The sequence below is a fragment of the Peromyscus eremicus genome, chromosome 4, assembly GCF_949786415.1.
Source record: "Peromyscus eremicus chromosome 4, PerEre_H2_v1, whole genome shotgun sequence".
Taxonomy (NCBI): domain Eukaryota; kingdom Metazoa; phylum Chordata; class Mammalia; order Rodentia; family Cricetidae; genus Peromyscus; species Peromyscus eremicus.
Window position 1 is genome coordinate 96245390 of NC_081419.1, and position 16951 is coordinate 96262340.

General features: G+C 46.0%; 3 non-coding genes across 3 annotated transcripts; 1 reads left to right on the forward strand and 2 right to left on the reverse strand.

Moving 5' to 3' along the window:
- Nucleotides 1-6424: 6424 nt before the first annotated feature.
- On the reverse strand, nucleotides 6425-6496 carry Trnah-gug (transfer RNA histidin (anticodon GUG)). Its single transcript has one exon. It is a non-coding gene; the product is annotated as a tRNA-His (tRNA).
- Nucleotides 6497-7880: 1384 nt separating this feature from the next.
- Nucleotides 7881-7952, reverse strand: Trnah-gug (transfer RNA histidin (anticodon GUG)). The gene has a single exon. It is a non-coding gene; the product is annotated as a tRNA-His (tRNA).
- Nucleotides 7953-8493: 541 nt separating this feature from the next.
- Trnah-gug (transfer RNA histidin (anticodon GUG)) lies at nucleotides 8494-8565 on the forward strand. Its single transcript has one exon. It is a non-coding gene; the product is annotated as a tRNA-His (tRNA).
- Nucleotides 8566-16951: the final 8386 nt, after the last annotated feature.

Sequence of the window (16951 nt, forward strand, 5' to 3'; positions counted from 1 at the left end):
TGTCCTAGAACAGGGTAATGATAGTTGTTGGTGTGAAGATTAAGGGTGACGAATGATATGAGCTAGCTTGTTTGTGACTGGCCCTTGCTGTGTGGCCCTGGCTGGCCTGGTAGTCACCTTAGAGTCAGGCCTCAGATTCACAGCAAGGCTGTTGTCTCAAGCTTCCCAAGCGCTGGGGTTACAGGTGTGAGCCACCCCACTAGTGTTTACTTCAAAAAATGTAAAATGCGGGGAGCATGGTGGTGCCTGGTGGCTAGGATGAGAGTGGTCTCCATAGGCTCATATGCTTTGGGGAAGGATTGGGAGGTGTGGCCTTGCTGGAGGAGGTGTGGCCTTGCTGGAGGAGGTGTGGCTTTGTTGGAGTAGGTGTGTCACTGAGGGTGGGCTTTGAGGTTTCGAAAACTCACTACAGGCCCAGCCCCTGTCACCCCTCCCCCACTCCCCACCTCTGCTTGCTGCTTGTGGATCAGGACCTAAAGCTCTCAGCTACTTCTCCAGCGCCCTGCCTGCCAGCCTGCCACCATGCTCCTCACCATGATGATAATGGACTGACCTTCTGAAACTCTAAACAAGTCCTCAATTAAATGTCTTCTTCTGTAAGTTGCCTTGGTCATGGTGTCTCTTCATAGCAACAGAACAGTGACTAATACATGGTACACACAAATAATCCCAGTTCTTCATAAGGACTTTGTGGCCAGCCTGGGCTGTCTGAAACCCTGTCCCACAGACCAAAACAAATCTGTAGTGATGACTGGGTGTGGTGGCATACCACTTTAATCCCAGCACTTGGAAGGCAGAGTCAGGAGGATCTCTGGGAGTTTGAAGCCATCCTGGTCTACATATTGGGTTCCAGAACAGCCAGGGGTACATAACAGAGAGACCCTGTCTCAAAAAGCAAAAACAGAACCCTGTAAAATATGGTGGGCATGCCTATCATCTAGCACTTGGAGGCTATACCAGGAGGAGTCCCTTGATGCATTCAAATCCATCCTGGGAGACTCCTGTCTCAAAAAACCAAGAAAGTGGGAGCTGAAGAGATGATTCAGTGGTTAAGAGCACTTGGTGCTCTTCCAGAAGGCTGACTTTGGTCTCAGCACCCATGTCAAGCAACTCCAGTCTCAGAGGCTCCCATGCTTCTAGCACATACACACATATAAATATAGGCAAAAATACCCATACACATAAAAATAAATAATTTTTTAAAAAATTCTAATATAGGCTTACTAATAAATGTTAAGAGAAAGAGAAGTTCTCAGTAGAAAAGCATGGGTGTAGGCTTCTCAAAGAACAGCTGAAGAAGCAAGACATTCCCATGTGTGGGTACAGGCTCCTGTAGGCTCCCTAAGAGAGTAATGCTCATTGCTTTTGGTGGCTTCTGTTTTTTACAATAATCGTAATTAGGATTTTGGAGGGATTTGAAGTTAACATATTCAAAGTGCTGCTAAGAAACCCAAATGAGACCACAAGGTGGTTCCTCAGGGGTCCTGGACAGGACTATAATTGATAAGGTGAAAGCCTAGCTCACAAGGATAAATGAATGTAGGATAACTTTACTATGAGCAAAGCTAGCTGTTCTGTTAGAGATTCTCAGGAGATGTTTGGGGAAATGAATGAGGGCCTACTCAAGGTCACATACTTCCAGAACTTAAGCCTGCTATTACTGTAGCGTGAAATATCAATGTATGACAGGGAGATTAATACTATGTTGGCAGCCTTTACAGCAAATCTTGTTTTGGAATTTTTTAACATTTAAAAAATGTGTGTGTGATGCCGGGTGGTGGTGGTGGCAGCGGCGCTGGCCTTTAATCCCAGCACTCGGGAGGCAGAGGCAGGCGGATCTTTGTGAGTTCGAGGCCAGCCTGGTCTACAGAGCGAGATCCAGGAAAGGCGCAAAGCTACACAGAGAAACCCTGTTTTGAAAAACAAAAACAAACAAACAAAAAATGTGTGTGTGTGGTGGGTAGCTGTTCTAGCTTTGACCTGGAAGTACTACCCCCAGTGAGGCTTCCAGTAACTGTCACGCCTACCTATGGCCTGCCCCTGAGGTGGGGTCAAGATGAGACCCCTTAAGACCTGAGATCCGGATGTGCTGGCTCTCTTGGTTCCAGGTGATCCTGGATGCCGGATGGTAGACTGAGTGGAGTTCTCCAGAGAACACCGCTGGACTGCACTTCACCTCTCCCAGATCCTGTAACCTATCCCTTTACTTGTTGTAAGTAAAACCCCCAAATAAACCTCCCTTTTAACTACGTGGAGTTGCCTTAATACTTCCACCAATGTGTGTGTGTGTGTGTGTGTGTGTGTGTGTGTGTGTGTGTGTGTGTAGGTTAGAGTTGGTTGTCTCCTTCCAGAATTCTACCGGGAATTGAACTTAGGTCACTAGCCTTGGTGGTAGGAACCTTTCGAGGCTTCAGTCAGACTCTTGGGTGAGAAAAATCTTCTGTTTCCCCCATGTTATTATATGGTTCCCTGTCTTTCTATACTCTTTCAAGATTTGGATAGATGAAATAAAAGGTGAAGTGCCTTTCCAACCCAGGAGGGCATTATGAGTCAAGCAAAGGCCTAGAGGCGGCCACAGCATGCGGCAGACAGTGTTCACAGGGGTGGGACTGGAGGGTAGGAATACAGTTACTAGGAAAGGGGACAAGATCTCAGAGAGGCAGGGGGATAGACGACGACATTAAAGTATAGCACAGGGCTGGAGAGCTGGCTCAGCGGTGGAGAGCACTTGTTGCTTTTGCAGAGGACCTGGATTCACTTCTCAGTGACCACATGATGGTTCACAACTGCCTGTAACTCCGGTTCCAGGGAATCTGATGCCCTCTTCTGATCTCTAAGGGCTCCGGTACACCCATGGTGCACATACATTCAGGCACACACAGACATCCACATAAAAATAAATATATTTAAAAAATCATTTTTCAAGCTGAATATGATGGCTCACACCTTTAGTTCTGGCATTCTGGAGTCAGAGGCAGGCAGAGCTCTGTGAGTTTGAAGCTAGCCTAAACAAGCCCCCAACCAGCCAAAGCTGGTGAGAGCCTATGGGGAAACAAAACAAAACAAAACAAAACAAAACAAAACAAAACAAAAAAACAAAGAAGGAAAGAAAGAAAGAGAAAAAAAAAAGAAAGCAAAAGTAATTTTTCTTTCAGGGGCAGGAGAGATGGCTTCATAGTTAAGAGCACTGGCTACTCTCCCAAAGAGCCTGGGTTCAGTTCCCAGCACCCACATGGAAGCTTGGGACCCTTTGTGACTCTAGTTCCAGAGGACCTGACACCCTCTTCTGGCCTCCACAGGTACCAGGCATGCACATGGGGACCAGAGATGCATGCAGGTGAGACACCCATACACATTTAAAAAGACCTTTTTTCAGGCTCTGCAGTTAGGAGCACTTGCTTTCTTTCAGAGTACTAGAGTTTGACTCTCTAAACCTATGTCTGGAGGCTCACTACTATGTGTAACTCCAGCTCCCAGGGTATCTGACACTGTCTTCTGGCCTCCATAGGCAACTGCACACCCATGGTACACACACACACACACACACACACACACACACTCGCTCACTAACTAAATTAATTAATTAAAAAAACAAATCTGCCAAAAATAAATTTTCAGTGTGATATAATCTATTGCTATCTGTCTTAGAGTTTTATTGCTTTGAAGAAACACCATGACCATGGCAACTCCTATAAAGGAAAACATTTAATTGGGGCTGGCATAAGGTTTCAGAGGTTTAGTCCATTATTGTCATGTTGAGAAGCATGGCAGCATGCAGGCAGACATGGTGCTGGAGAAGGGGCTGAGAGTTCTACATCTTGATCCTCATGCAACAAGAAGTGAACTGTGTATCACACTGGGGTTAGTTTGAGTATATAAGACTTCAAAGCCTGCCTCCATAGTGACACACTTCTTCCAACAAGGCCATATCTACTCCAACAAGGCCTCACCTCCTAATAGTGCCACTCCCTATAGGCCACACATTCAAACACATGAGTCTAAGGGAGGGGGCATATCTATTAAAACTACTACATCATCATTATATGATTATTCTTTCTGATGCTCAAATTCTCCCCCTTTGGCCAATGAGAGCCTTCTCAAGAGGTGCCTGTGTGCTTTTTACTTGGTCTCATCAACTTCACATCAATTTTTTCTCTTTCTCAAATATGTGCTCTGTTATTCATTAAGACTGAGAGTGGGCTCCATTTGTTCCAACTTAAAAAAAATACACATGGGTGTTATGCCTGCTTGTACATCTGTGTACCATTTGTATGCCAGAAGGTATTAGATCCCATTACAGGTGGTTGTGAACCATTGTGTGGGTGCTGGGAATAGAACCCAGGTCCTAGTGCTCTTGCCACTAAACCTCTGCTCCTCATTATATCAACTTCTGTTTGTCCTACATAGGTTTGATCAACTCACTGTTTTAAAAAATTAAATTAGTTTCCAATGTTTATAATTATTGGACATCTTGCATAAAACTCCAAGCTCCTGGCTTCTCCTAAAACACCAGAAAGTCTGGCACACTGGGCTATATTCCCACCAAGTACAACTGGCAGAGGACAAACAGCCGTGGTGCCTCGAATGAATTCACACTGCCAAAGACTATCTTAGGGTTTCATTGAAGCTCCAAACTTTTACCACCAACTTTCACTTCTTCTCTTACTGTCATGTCCCTTTGAAGGCTGGGAAAAATGAAAGAGAAAGTGGAAGGGAGTGAGGAGAGGAAAGGAAGGAGGAAGGACGTGGGTACAGAGGGTTCGTGTTACTGGAAAATGGGAGAGCACCACTTTCTTTTTTTAGAATCACAGATTCTCTCTTTAATATGAAAATAATACGGTTCTATATTGAAAGAACATAGCATAAAGCAAAATCTTGCAATCATAAAGCAAACCTTGCCACTCATTTATAGGCTGTAAGGAACCTCCTGAAGCCAGGCACACTTACGTATATTGTAATCTCAACTGCTCTGGAGGCTAGAGGACCGAGTTTGAGGCTAGCTTAGCGAGGGAACATAGCAAGATCTTGGGGGAGGGGAAAGACAGAAAACAAAAAGCCCTCTGTTCAAATATTTATTTGTGGAGCTGGGTGTGGTAGTATACTTCTGTAATCTCAGTGCTTGGGAAGTTGAGGCAGGAAAATCCAGAGTCAATTTTGACAATAAAGTGAGTTCAAGGCCAGCTACATGAGACTCTGCCTCAAAAAAATCGAGGTGGAGCTGTGTGTGTTTGGAACACAATCGTGGTCAAAACTTAGAGAATCTGAATGGTGGTGCACATCTGTGATCCCAGCCCTGGGAAGGTTGAAGTAGGAGGATCACAGTGAGCACTTGGAGAGAGGGCTCAGTGGCTAAGAGCTCTTGCTGTTCTTGCAGAGGACTGGGGTCCAGTCCCAGCACTCCAGTTCTGGGGTCCACCACCCTCTTTCGGCCTCCCTGGGTATGCGCTATACATGTAGGCAAAATATTAATACATATAAAAAAGATAAATATTTTTAAGATCTTAAAAAACAAACAAACAAAAAAATCCAAGTCCTAAAAACAATGAAAGCCACAACAAAAGCCCGAGTAAACAAGCAACAAAAAAGACCCAGTGAATCCTGCTGGCAAACGCCTTGCATTTTCTAGCTTTAGTGGACTCACTTACATTGTATCTTTCTTGGCACTAAGAGATGAGACTGAAGGGCTTTCAAGTGGACTGCCAAGACAATTTCTTCTTCTAGTCTCTAAATTCAGGTCTGAATGGATAATCTCTTTCTTCTCTTTTCTTCTTCTTCACCCTAATGTTTTCTACTCGAACTAGATGGGAACCAGGGCTGGGAGGTGGGAGATAGAAGGAAGACAGGCCTGCAGATGGGTGGAGGTTCCCTCAGTGTGAGCTCCCTTACCCACCTAGGCAAAGCTATCACTTCGTGGTCTGTTCTCGTATTATGATTTTTGGGAGTTGGAGGTATAGGTATTTTATGGAAGAAGAGGACTATCTTTACATATATGAATACATAAGTATTTTTTTTTTTCCACTATCATGACAAGATAACAGCACTGGAAAACGGCAATACTTGGAGGACGAAGTGAAGAATGAGAACCTTCCGGTTAGCTTGGGCACTTGCCGTCTGTAATTACAAACGAACGACGCAATTTTTAAAAATAAAAAACGGGGAGAGAAAAATCCCACAAGGTCACAGGGGTGCTGTTTCGCTCGTGTTGAATGGCTTAGACACAGGGTTCCAGGAGGAAGGGATCCGAAGCTGTTCGAGCTGAAGCCCTATTCGGAGCGTTAAAGAATTCTTAGAGGCGGCGATCTTTAGAAGAGCTTAGTTAGTATTCAAGGGAGAGAGAGAGAAACCGTGGTTCCTGTAAGAAAATGAAGACTCAAAAGAAAAAAAAAAAAAGGACGGACCCCTTGCCGTGCCATTGTTGCCACAATGCCGTGACTCGGATTCGAACCGAGGTTGCTGCGGCCACAACGCAGAGTACTAACCACTATACGATCACGGCGAGCTACCGGGGACCTGTAAAATTGCTCTTCCGAATATTCTCTTCAATACTCATAGGCCATCCCACTTCCTGCGTCACTAAATGACCCATCTATTGGGCGGGACTCCAACCTATGGCCTGAGAATGCGCAGGCGCATCGCGCCGCTTGCTGGGCTTTTTGGTTTCTTAGTCCCGGGCATAGAATTCGCTTGTGACAGGTGTGGGGTTTGGCGGGAGACCTTTGAGCGTCCAGGGACCCGAGCTGACTGTCTTGGGGAGGCCGGGCTCCGGGGGTCTGGACACTTGCCTGCGGGCTCTGTGCAGAGTTCCCGGGCCTTTGGGGGCGCTCCCTATTGGATCTCCGGGCTGCTGATCGTCCCCCGCCCCCAGCAGTGACCCACCACGACCTTTGCGGAGGGGGCGAAAGTCCTCAGTCCGGGGTTGACCGTGTGGACCTAACTCAGTGACTGGGTGTCAGCCTCAACCCCGCCCGCCTCTTCCTTCCAGCCTCTCCCACTCCGGGATGCTCCCTCTCGGCTTCGCGCCCACCTCTGACCCCTCTGGGCGGCAGCTGGGACTCGGTCCGGTTTTTCTCCTTGTCCATCCACCCTCGCGCCCACGCGGCGCCTAGAATGTGACGGCTTCCACAGAGGGCAGTGGCTGTTTACTAAGCAGAGGATGTGACAGCAGTTTCTGACAAGTGAGTTCCAAGTGGCCACTTTTTCAACCCTCTCCTATTACAGGGCCACTAGAGATCTCGCTGAACACCAGCTAAATCCTTTCACCATTTCACGCCCGCTTTCCCTGCTGGCGTGGCTTTCGGTGTCATTTCCCGGCCCCACCGACTGGTGCCCATTCAGTCAACAGGTCCCGCCAGCACGGTGGAGGCGGGCAGGCTCTAAAGATGACCCAGGGGGAACACTTGGGAGAGGACTCACAACGCCTTTTCATGACCGTGGTCAAGTCTTTGCACGTTAAATTGCTGCTTGACAGAGTCCCATCCTACTTAGAAGAGCTGTCTCAAGGGTCACTCCCTCTGCGGAGACTCTTCATCACTCTGGCGTCTACTCCAGTGCTTTGATGGAAGCTTGTAGAAAGCCAAAGCTGTATAGGAACCTAAGAAAAAAAGACACCGTACTTTTATGAAAACATACACATATGTATGTTTCACTTTCCAGGCTGACGTGATCTCTGTACTTTGCAGTGAAAATGCATTTTCATCATGAACTGGAATGGAAGCCTCCTGTGTTCTGCTAGTCCAATTTAGCCAGAACCACCGGTTGGTATAAACGCAGTTCTTAACTGTCACCGGGGTTCGAGATCCATTTTCCGGAATGTGAGGTCAGGATTAAAATGGAATCGAAGAACAAAACACAGCTCCCTTGCCGTGCCATTGTTGCCACAATGCCGTGACTCGGATTCGAACCGAGGTTGCTGCGGCCACAACGCAGAGTACTAACCACTATACGATCACGGCGAGCTACCGGGAACCTAGGGTCAGGGATCTTTGCTTGATCTCTTCTCTATTCGTTGTCCCGCCCCCTTCTGATGTCACTGGCTTGCTGGCGTTTGTTTCCGCCTATCGTCAACGGCGGGACTCGGGAGTGCGCGCAAGCGCTTTGGTTTCCCTGGCTAGGTCCGCTCACTGGCTGGGTGAATCCCTCCGCTTCGCCGCGGTCTTAACAGGTAGGGGCTGAGGCCTACCCCCGCCCCCCCTTTTTTTAAAGGCAGGGTCTCATTTCGTCCAGGCTGGATTCGAACTCGAGATTTTCCCGCCACCACCTCCCGAGTTTTAGTTTTCCCAGTCGCGATCACGCGGGGCTTGTCAGGCACTCTGATGTTCGTCTTTTTTTGTGGAGCGTTCCCAAGGCCAAGCGGAAACGCGGGAAATGCGTAGCTCCTCGTTACGGTCAGCTGGGGTCTGTGAGGTTCAACAGTATAAGGATCGCAGGACATTGGTCGTTCTCATCTCAAGGACGCCACTGGATACGTGCTACGACGTGGCGTTCCGGTAGCTCGCCGTGATCGTATAGTGGTTAGTACTCTGCGTTGTGGCCGCAGCAACCTCGGTTCGAATCCGAGTCACGGCATTGTGGCAACAATGGCACGGCAAGGGCGCCTTTTTAGCCATGTCATGTCCTCCCTGGGGGCGAAGTCATTGTAACGCCCCAGTAATTAATCATCCTCCCCCTATGCTTGGTTAATTCTCAGAGATGACATGTGTGGGGACTTAACGTTGCAACTTTGACAGATGAAGTACTGTATCACGCTTTTGGATGTATTTCTCCGAGGTACTTTCCTCATTTTTGCCCCGCCAGTGGCTAAGCCAAATATTAGTCCTTTAAAAACCTCACACGACTGAAAACTCCATCACGGGTGACATAGGGAGAATAGGAACAAAGCAAACATTAAGAGTTAAGAGTGGGGTGGGTAGGAAAACATACCAAACCATGTGACAAACGAAAGCTACCACCGTACTTGAGGCGCTAGTTTTTGTGGCCACTGTTGAGTGCTAATGAAAGCCTCGTGGGTGCCGGTGTTTTCTCCTGGAGCCTCCTCTAACCAGTCTACCTCAGGGTAAAGCAAAATGCACTTACTGCTTTGTTTTATGTGCTTAAAAACAAAAAAACCCAGTCTCAACCAAGTCAGTCCTGTCCTTTGGCTTTAGGCCAACTGGAAGTGAATTCTGGCGCTGGCTCTTGGGCAGGTGATGATGGCTGCGTGACTGACTGTCAAGAAAGGCATGAGAGAGCTCCTCCCAGGGGGTCTGGGGTGGCAGTACAAGTCCGAAACATTCCTGGGAAAGATGGACAGTGTAATGGGGTTGTGCTCCTCTTTTACCCACAATCCATCAGGAACTACTTACTTACTGCACAGTGCCCGAAATCAAGGCTTCATTGCACTCCCAAAGCCCGGCAAGATAAAAAGCAAAACAAAGCAAACAAACCAAAACCAAACAGAAAACACCCTTGCGGGCTGTAATTTCCCTGGGTCTCCCGGGAGTTTACTAGATTTGGTGAGTTTAAAGCCATGTAACAGGACAGCTTGTACCTTAAGAGTGTTCCGAACAGGACACATAGGAGGCGAACCTGAAAACCCATTAAACTGCATTAAAAGTTGTGTATCTAGGAAATCAGTGTCACCAACAGAAAGCGAACCACTCAAGTCACCAGGACTGTGGCTCGATGTTCCTGTGAGCTGCACCCAGAATGGGGAGTGGGGGTGTTGCAAGCATTCCTTCCTTGGGAAGACATAAACCACGTCTACCCACTCCTTCTAAGGTCCTAACAAACCGAAGTGCAATTCTACCAAAGGTCCCCCCAGAAACTAGAAGGTTTTTGGGTGTACTTACTTAGCATGAGTGAGGGGTTACTGGCAGGTGACCAGAAAGCAGCCACATTAGAAAGTGTTCACCCAGCAGGATGGCTTCTTCCTACAGTCACAGAGATGGACCCCACTTCAGTCCCCTAGCATATAAACTGTATTGTCTCTGGAGATCCGAGGTCATGGGCAGTTAGGGCAGAATGACATACAGGTGGCCAGGAAGAGTGGCTGGAATCTCAGGGAGAGTTCGGTGACCCTCTCCACCCCTTCCTTCTTTGAGAGAACAGCAGAAGACCACTGGCTCAATCATGATGGCTTCTTGCAACCAGGCTCAGCTGATCTGGTCAAGTCCGTGGCTATATTGCTTGGATGACCAGAGAGGAAGGAGCAGTCATTCTGATGTTTATTGGTGCAGAAACGATTTCATTTTCTCTGCCAATTAGGTCAAAGGCAGGAAAAGTTTCAAATTCAAGCAAAGTCAAATTTTATTCAAAGTGGACAATTTTATTAGAGTTTAAAAGAAAGAAAGAAAGAAAGAAAGAAAGAAAGAAAGAAAGAAGGAAAGAAAGGAAGAAAGAAAGAAAGAAAGAAAGAAAGAGAAAAAACTTCCACAGGGCAGGCGAGCTGTCAATCTTTGCGGCTTCCCGGAGGAAGAGAATGGAGGCGAGAAAGGGAAAAGCCATGCTGTTCGAATTAAACCAACAAGGAGGGGTGGATTAGAGAAAAAGTAAGAAAAGCCCAAAGTACTGGGGGGGTGGGGGGTGGGGAGCATGTATAGGCTCTGGTCAGTAAGAAGTAGCCAAAAAAGAAGAAAAGGGAGACAGTTATACCTTTCTTAGTCAGGACTCATTGAGGTGGGCAGACCCAGCAGGATCTCATAGCGGCCTGTAGGGCTGTACTGGGGGTGGAAATTCTGAGAAGCCAAAGTATGAACTTTTGTTAAAGAGATAATTATGCCACCCATCTCTTTAGCATGGTTTAAGGTGAGTCTTCCTAGGGGTGGTCTCTTAGCAAGATGATTGGTGGCTGAACTCGATTAACTAACCATCTTACATTTTGGGTAGCTTGGGATGGGAGGTCTACACCCAGGCAAGAGATTTCATCCTGTTGACAGAAGGAACTAGTTTTCCCTGAATGGGCTTTTCTGTTGCTATGTCAACCCTCTATAAGCATCACACGTAAAACAACCAAGAAAACACAACTCGGAAACATCTGGCACGTAAGGTACCCCACTGGTCACCCGCCTCTGTGACCAGGGAGCAGAAGGAGGCTAAGTGGATGTGTCATGACCCAGGTGCAGGAAGAGTCTGTGGGTGGAGTGGGGGACAGGAGGGCAGAGGAGGATGCTCTCCTGTGTTTCCCGGAACCGGTCTTTCAGACAGGAATATTGTCGTTCTGGACATGGGTCAACCCAGCAATCAAAAGTTTGTAACATCCTCTGTTAGGGCCGCTCTGCCTGTTTTCCCTGCTCTGACTTCGGGGCCCCAGATGAGTCTTCATCAGTGATATGACTGCCAATCAGACTTGCCCGCAGGGAAGGGCAGGCATGGCTGTGCTCAAGCCTCTGAATTGTTGGCTGGTTCACCTTACAGTGGTTTTACAGTTTAGACTCCTGGGTATGGCGGGTGTGATTCATTTCCTCTGCTTATCTCGGGTGATGCTGTTTCTGGGATGGCAAAGCCAAGAGCTAGAGACCCGGAGAGCCTGGCCTGGGATGACCTCAGCACGGTCCAGTTGGCCCACTCAGTGCCCATCTGGTACCCTCCTTCCCTGGTCTCACTTTTAAAAAACATTTTTATTTTATTTTTGGTTTTTTCAAGACAGGGCTTCTCTGTGTAGTTTTGGTGCCTGTCCTGGATCTCGCTCTGTAGACCAGGCTGGCCTTCAACTCACAGAGATCTGCCTGGCTCTGCTTCCCGAGTGCTGGGATTAAAGGCATGCGCCACTGCCACCTGGCTATTTTATTTTTTAATTAAAAATTTTTTTTCTTAATTCATTTTACATACCAACCAAAAACCCCCTTTCATCACTCCTCTTGCTCCTCCCCATCACCCCCCAACCCCTCATCCTCACCTCCAACAGGGTAAGTTCTCCCATGGGGGGACAGCTAAGCCTGGTGCATTCAGTTGAGGCAGGACCAAGCCCCTCCCTGCTTTATCAGGGGTCAGCAAGATGTCTGACCATAGGTAATGGGATCCAGAAAGCCGGCTCATGCACCGGGGATAGATGCTGATCACATTACCAGGGGCCCCTCAAACAGACCCTGCTACACAACTGCCTCCCGAATGCAGAGGGCCTAGTCCAGTCCCATGCAAGTTCCACAGCTGTTGGTCTAATGGTTCGTAAGTTCCTACGAGTTTGGTTCAGTTGTCTCTGTAGATTTCCCCATCATGATCTTGATGCCCCCCATCCCCCCACTTCCCCACCCCCGCTCATGTAATCCCTCTTCCCTCTCTTCAACTGGACTCCCAGAGCTCGGCCTGGTGCTTGGTTGTGGGTCACCAATCTGATTACCAGGGTAGGCCAGTTCAGGCACCCTCACCATTGTTGCTAATAGTCTAATCTGGGGTTATCCTTGTGGATTCCTGGGAATTTCCCTCGCACCAGGTTTCTCCCTTACCCCGTAATGTCTCCCTCTATCAAGATATCTCAATCATTGCTCTCCCACTCTGTCCCTCCCCCAGGTTCTCATCCCCCATCCCCTCCCCTCTATTCCCCCCCCCCCGTCCCCAGTTTACTCATTGGGATCTCCTCTATTTTCTCTTCCCAAGGTGATCCGTACATCCCTCCTTGTTTCCTAGATTCTCTGGAGCTGTGGGTTGTAGTTTGATTGTCCTTTGCTTTATATCAAGTATCCACTTATGAGTGAGTACATACCATGTTTGTCTTTCTGAGTCTGGGTTACCTCACTCAGGATGATATTTTCTAGTTCCATCCATTTGCTTGCACATTTCATGATGTCATTGTTTTTCACTGCTGAGTAGTACTCCATTGTGCATATGTACCACATTTTCTTTATCCATTCTTCAGCTGAGGGGTGTCTAGGTTGCTTCCAGGTTCTGGCTATTACGAATAATGCTGCTATGAATATAGTTGCTGCTCTCACTTTTTAAAACTATTTTTCCCTTTTGATTCTACAAGTGTTGTTACCACACCCCACATTTCCAGCTTGAGGTCCAAGGTCTTCCCTAGGTTTGACAGCCAACAAAGAAGCTGGCAGAGAGAGCTCCTCCAGCATACATCCCTTCTCCAGCGCCCTAACTTTTTCCAGCAGCAGACCCAGGTCTCCACCAGGAGGTGCTGCATCCCAAGAGGTTGACTTGGGAAGCAGCGGTTGTGAGAGTCTATTAATTTGGAAGACACATCTGACTTAATTGAGCCGACCCTCAGGGATTCTCTGGAAATTCCATAGTCAAGTTCATCCTCCCCTCCCTCCTTTCCTTCTTCCCTTCCTCCCATCATTCCGTAAACAAGATTTATTTTGTTCTTAAAATATTGAGTATGGCGGGCCCTACAAAGCTGTGTAAGACACTTTTGGCCCAGAGTGGTTGTTTTTCCGGCTGCTGTTGTCACCCGAGATACACACATGTCAAGTGACTAGCACAGACACCTGCATTAGTTGGCCTCTTGTTTCTAGATCTTTCCACACTCATTAAAAAGAGGGCACGGGGAGTTCCTGTGGGACTTTATTCCTGTCCCAAGACCTGAAACCTTTTCCTGAGTCTGCAAGATGGCAGAGAGTGGTTTCCAGTTCTAGAACTGACCAGTAGGAAGGGATTTTCTGTCACAGAGTCAGTGAAGTCAACGTTTGAAAATGTCAAGGGCTGGGCTCGGCAGTTCAGTATTTCAGCGTGCTCAGCTGTGTGAAACCCTGCATTCAGTCTCCAACACTAAAAAACCCAAACCCTAAACCAAAGCTTTGTTACCGATTCCTAAATTAAGTCTGTTTTTTCTATTTTCTTACTTTTTTTTTTTTTTTGATGAACTGAACTTCCTTTTTCATTTTTTTCTTTGTTGTTTTGAGACAAGGTCTTGTGTGGCCCAGACTGGCCATGAACTCACTATGTAGTATCTTTCCTCTCCTGACCTTTTTTTTTGGTTATTGATAATGTATGTTTACACCCCCATGTGTGATAAACACCACAATACTTTAGTATTTTAAAAAAAGCAATTGATAACGTTTAAAACAGAATTTAAAAACAAGAAAAAATGCCTTTTAAATTTCCTCATGTATTTACCACTATGGCATGCTAGATCTTTTGTGTGGTACCTACCTTGTCCTGGTGTCCTTTTCCCGTTACTGAATGTTCCCTCTGTTAACATTTCTCATGCTGCTGGTCTGTTGGTAAATCCCCTCCTGTGCTGGGTGCCTGGAAAGGTCACTTTTTTGCCTTTAAAATTTTTTTCACAACATATATTTATTAATGTGTGTGTGTGTGTGTGTGTGTGTGAGAGAGAGAGAGAGAGAGAGAGAGACAGAGAGAGAGACAGAGAGACAGAGAGACACAGAGAGACACAGAGAGACACAGAGAGAGAGAAGACATCTTGGAGGAGTTGCTTGGTTCTCTCCTTCTGTCCTGTTGGCCCAGGTAATGGAACTCAGGTGGTCAGGCCAGGCAGCAAGCACCTTTCCTGGCTAAGTCATCTTGCTGGCCTGCGGTTGTTTTGGAAAAGAATTTCCTCTCTGTATTGAATCCCAACAATTTACATTCAAATTTCAGAACTTTAAAGGTGTTGTTCTCTGTCTTTTGCTCGCGTTGTTTCTGATGAGAAAACTACAGAATTCTTACTTGTTCTTTCTCTCTATGTAAGATATCAATCTTTACCTCCTAAGCACTTTGAAAAGTTGTTTATTATCATTTGGTTTTTTTTTTTTTTGCAATTTTGTTATGATGTGCCTGTATGTGTTTTATTATCTTTATTCTACTTGTAACTAGTTGAAATTCTTTTCAAACTGAAGTTTGGAAATATAAACTTACTTGTTGAAACATTTTTCTTGTCACTCTCTTTTTTCTGAACTTACACACACATTTCCCCTTACATAGATGACTGTTTAATATTGTCCTGAAAGTTGCTGGTTTGTGTGTGTGTGTGTTTGCACATGTACACCTTGTCACACTAGTGGATGTCAGAAGACAACTTGCATGAGTCCTGAAGATTAAACTCAGGTCATCAGGCTTGGCAGGAAGTGCCTTTACCTACTGAGCCATTTCTTCAGTTCCAGACTTCCTAACTCTTGGGGAAACACCGCAGTGGGATGCTGAGTTCCATTAGACAGTCTGTTACAGAGAATGGTTCAGGTTCTTAGCATCCACATAAATCATTTACCCACAATGATTGTAAGGACATGATACCTTTATTTTATGGCCATCATGGGGATACCTATACAAAGTAAGACTGACAATGCTCCAGCATATGTGTCTAGTAAAATGAAACAGTTTTTTGCATATTACAATATAAAGCATATTACAGGTATACCACATAGGACAAGCAGTTATGGAAAGATCTAATCACACTTTAAAAGATATGCTTAATAAGCTGGGTGGTGGTGGCACATGCCTTTAATTCCAGTACTCGGGAGGTAGAGTGTGGTGATATAGTGTGTACCCTAATAAAGCTTGCCTGAGGATTAGAGGACAGAGCCAGCCATTAGATTAGACATAGAGGCAAGACAGTGGTGGCACACACCTTTAATCCTATCACTTAGGAGGCAGAGATCCATCTGGATCTCTGTGAGTTCAAGGCCACATTGAAAATAGAGCCAGGCAGTAGCGGCACACACCTTTAATCCCAGTACTAGGAAGCACACATGCCTTTCATCCAAGGAAGTAACGGCAGGGTAAAGAAAGGTATATAAGTTGTGAGGAAACAGGAGCTAAGGTAGTTCAGCTGAGACCCTGTTGGGTGAGGACTCAGAGGCTTTTAGTCTGAGGATTCGTGGAAACAAGATTGGCTGAGGAGTTGGTGAGGTGAGGTTGGCTGTGGCTTGCTCTTCTTCTCTGATCTTTCAGCTTTCACCCTGACATTTGTCTCTGAGTTTTTTTTTTTAATTATAAGACTATCTAAGATTCAAATAACAGTAGAGTCAGACAGATCTCTGTGAGTTCAAGGCAAGGCAAAACAAAACAAAACAAAACAAAGTTACGTTTAATAAACAGAAAAGGGTAATAAAGATCCCCCAGAGATAGATTACACAATGCTTTATTAACTTTAAGTTTTTTAAATTCCATTGAGAAAGGAATGACAGCTGTGGAGAGACATTGGATAGTAGAAAAAAAACCACTGTATTAAATCAGCCTGTGTACTTTACGGATGTGTTGACCTCAGAATGGAAACCAGGATATGTATTACATTGGGGAAGAGGTTTTACTTTTGTTTCCACAGGAGAAGAAAAGCTATGGATACCATCAAAATTGATTAAGATTAGATTCAAACAGGAGAGACCTCTTGATTAGCAGAGGCCGTAGTTCATCAAACAGCATAGCCATTCAATCTTAGCTAACTTATAAGACTAGCAAATGCCTTTCATTGGATCAGATATAACCTGCCAAAAAAGGGAAACTCCCCAAAGTTAAGGTTGGGGCAGGGTTTTGTTTTTGTCTTTCTAGGAGAATAAAAGCATCTAACTAAGGAATCTGAAGACCACTGAACAAATAAGACATGTGAAGAAGGGAGAATCATCCAGAGAAAATGTCCCAAGAAAAAGAATAAATTGGCCTAAGGGTATAGCACACTTCCAGCAGGATAAAATTTCATAAATCTTCCCAAATGCTTGTCTCTACTGTTCTCTACAGACATATAAGGTAAATGTTCTTTTTGTAGTCCCAATTCAATTAAAAATTAAAGCTGGCTTTGTAGTTGGAGCATGGCTTCTCTAAACCTAAGCAAGCATGTTAAAAGGAAAATCCCAAATCTCTGTCTCATGTCAGAAGAGCCACCTGGTATAGGGCAGATGAAAAAACAAAATTCAGCCGGGCGGTGGTGGCGCACACCTTTAATCCCAGCACTCGGGAGGCAGAGGCAGGCGGATCTCCGTGAGTTCGAGGCCAGCCTGGACTACCAAGTGAGTTCCAGGAAAGGCACAAAGCTACACAGAGAAACCCTGTCTCGAAAAACCAAAAAAAAAAAAAAAAAAAAAAAAAAAAAAAAACC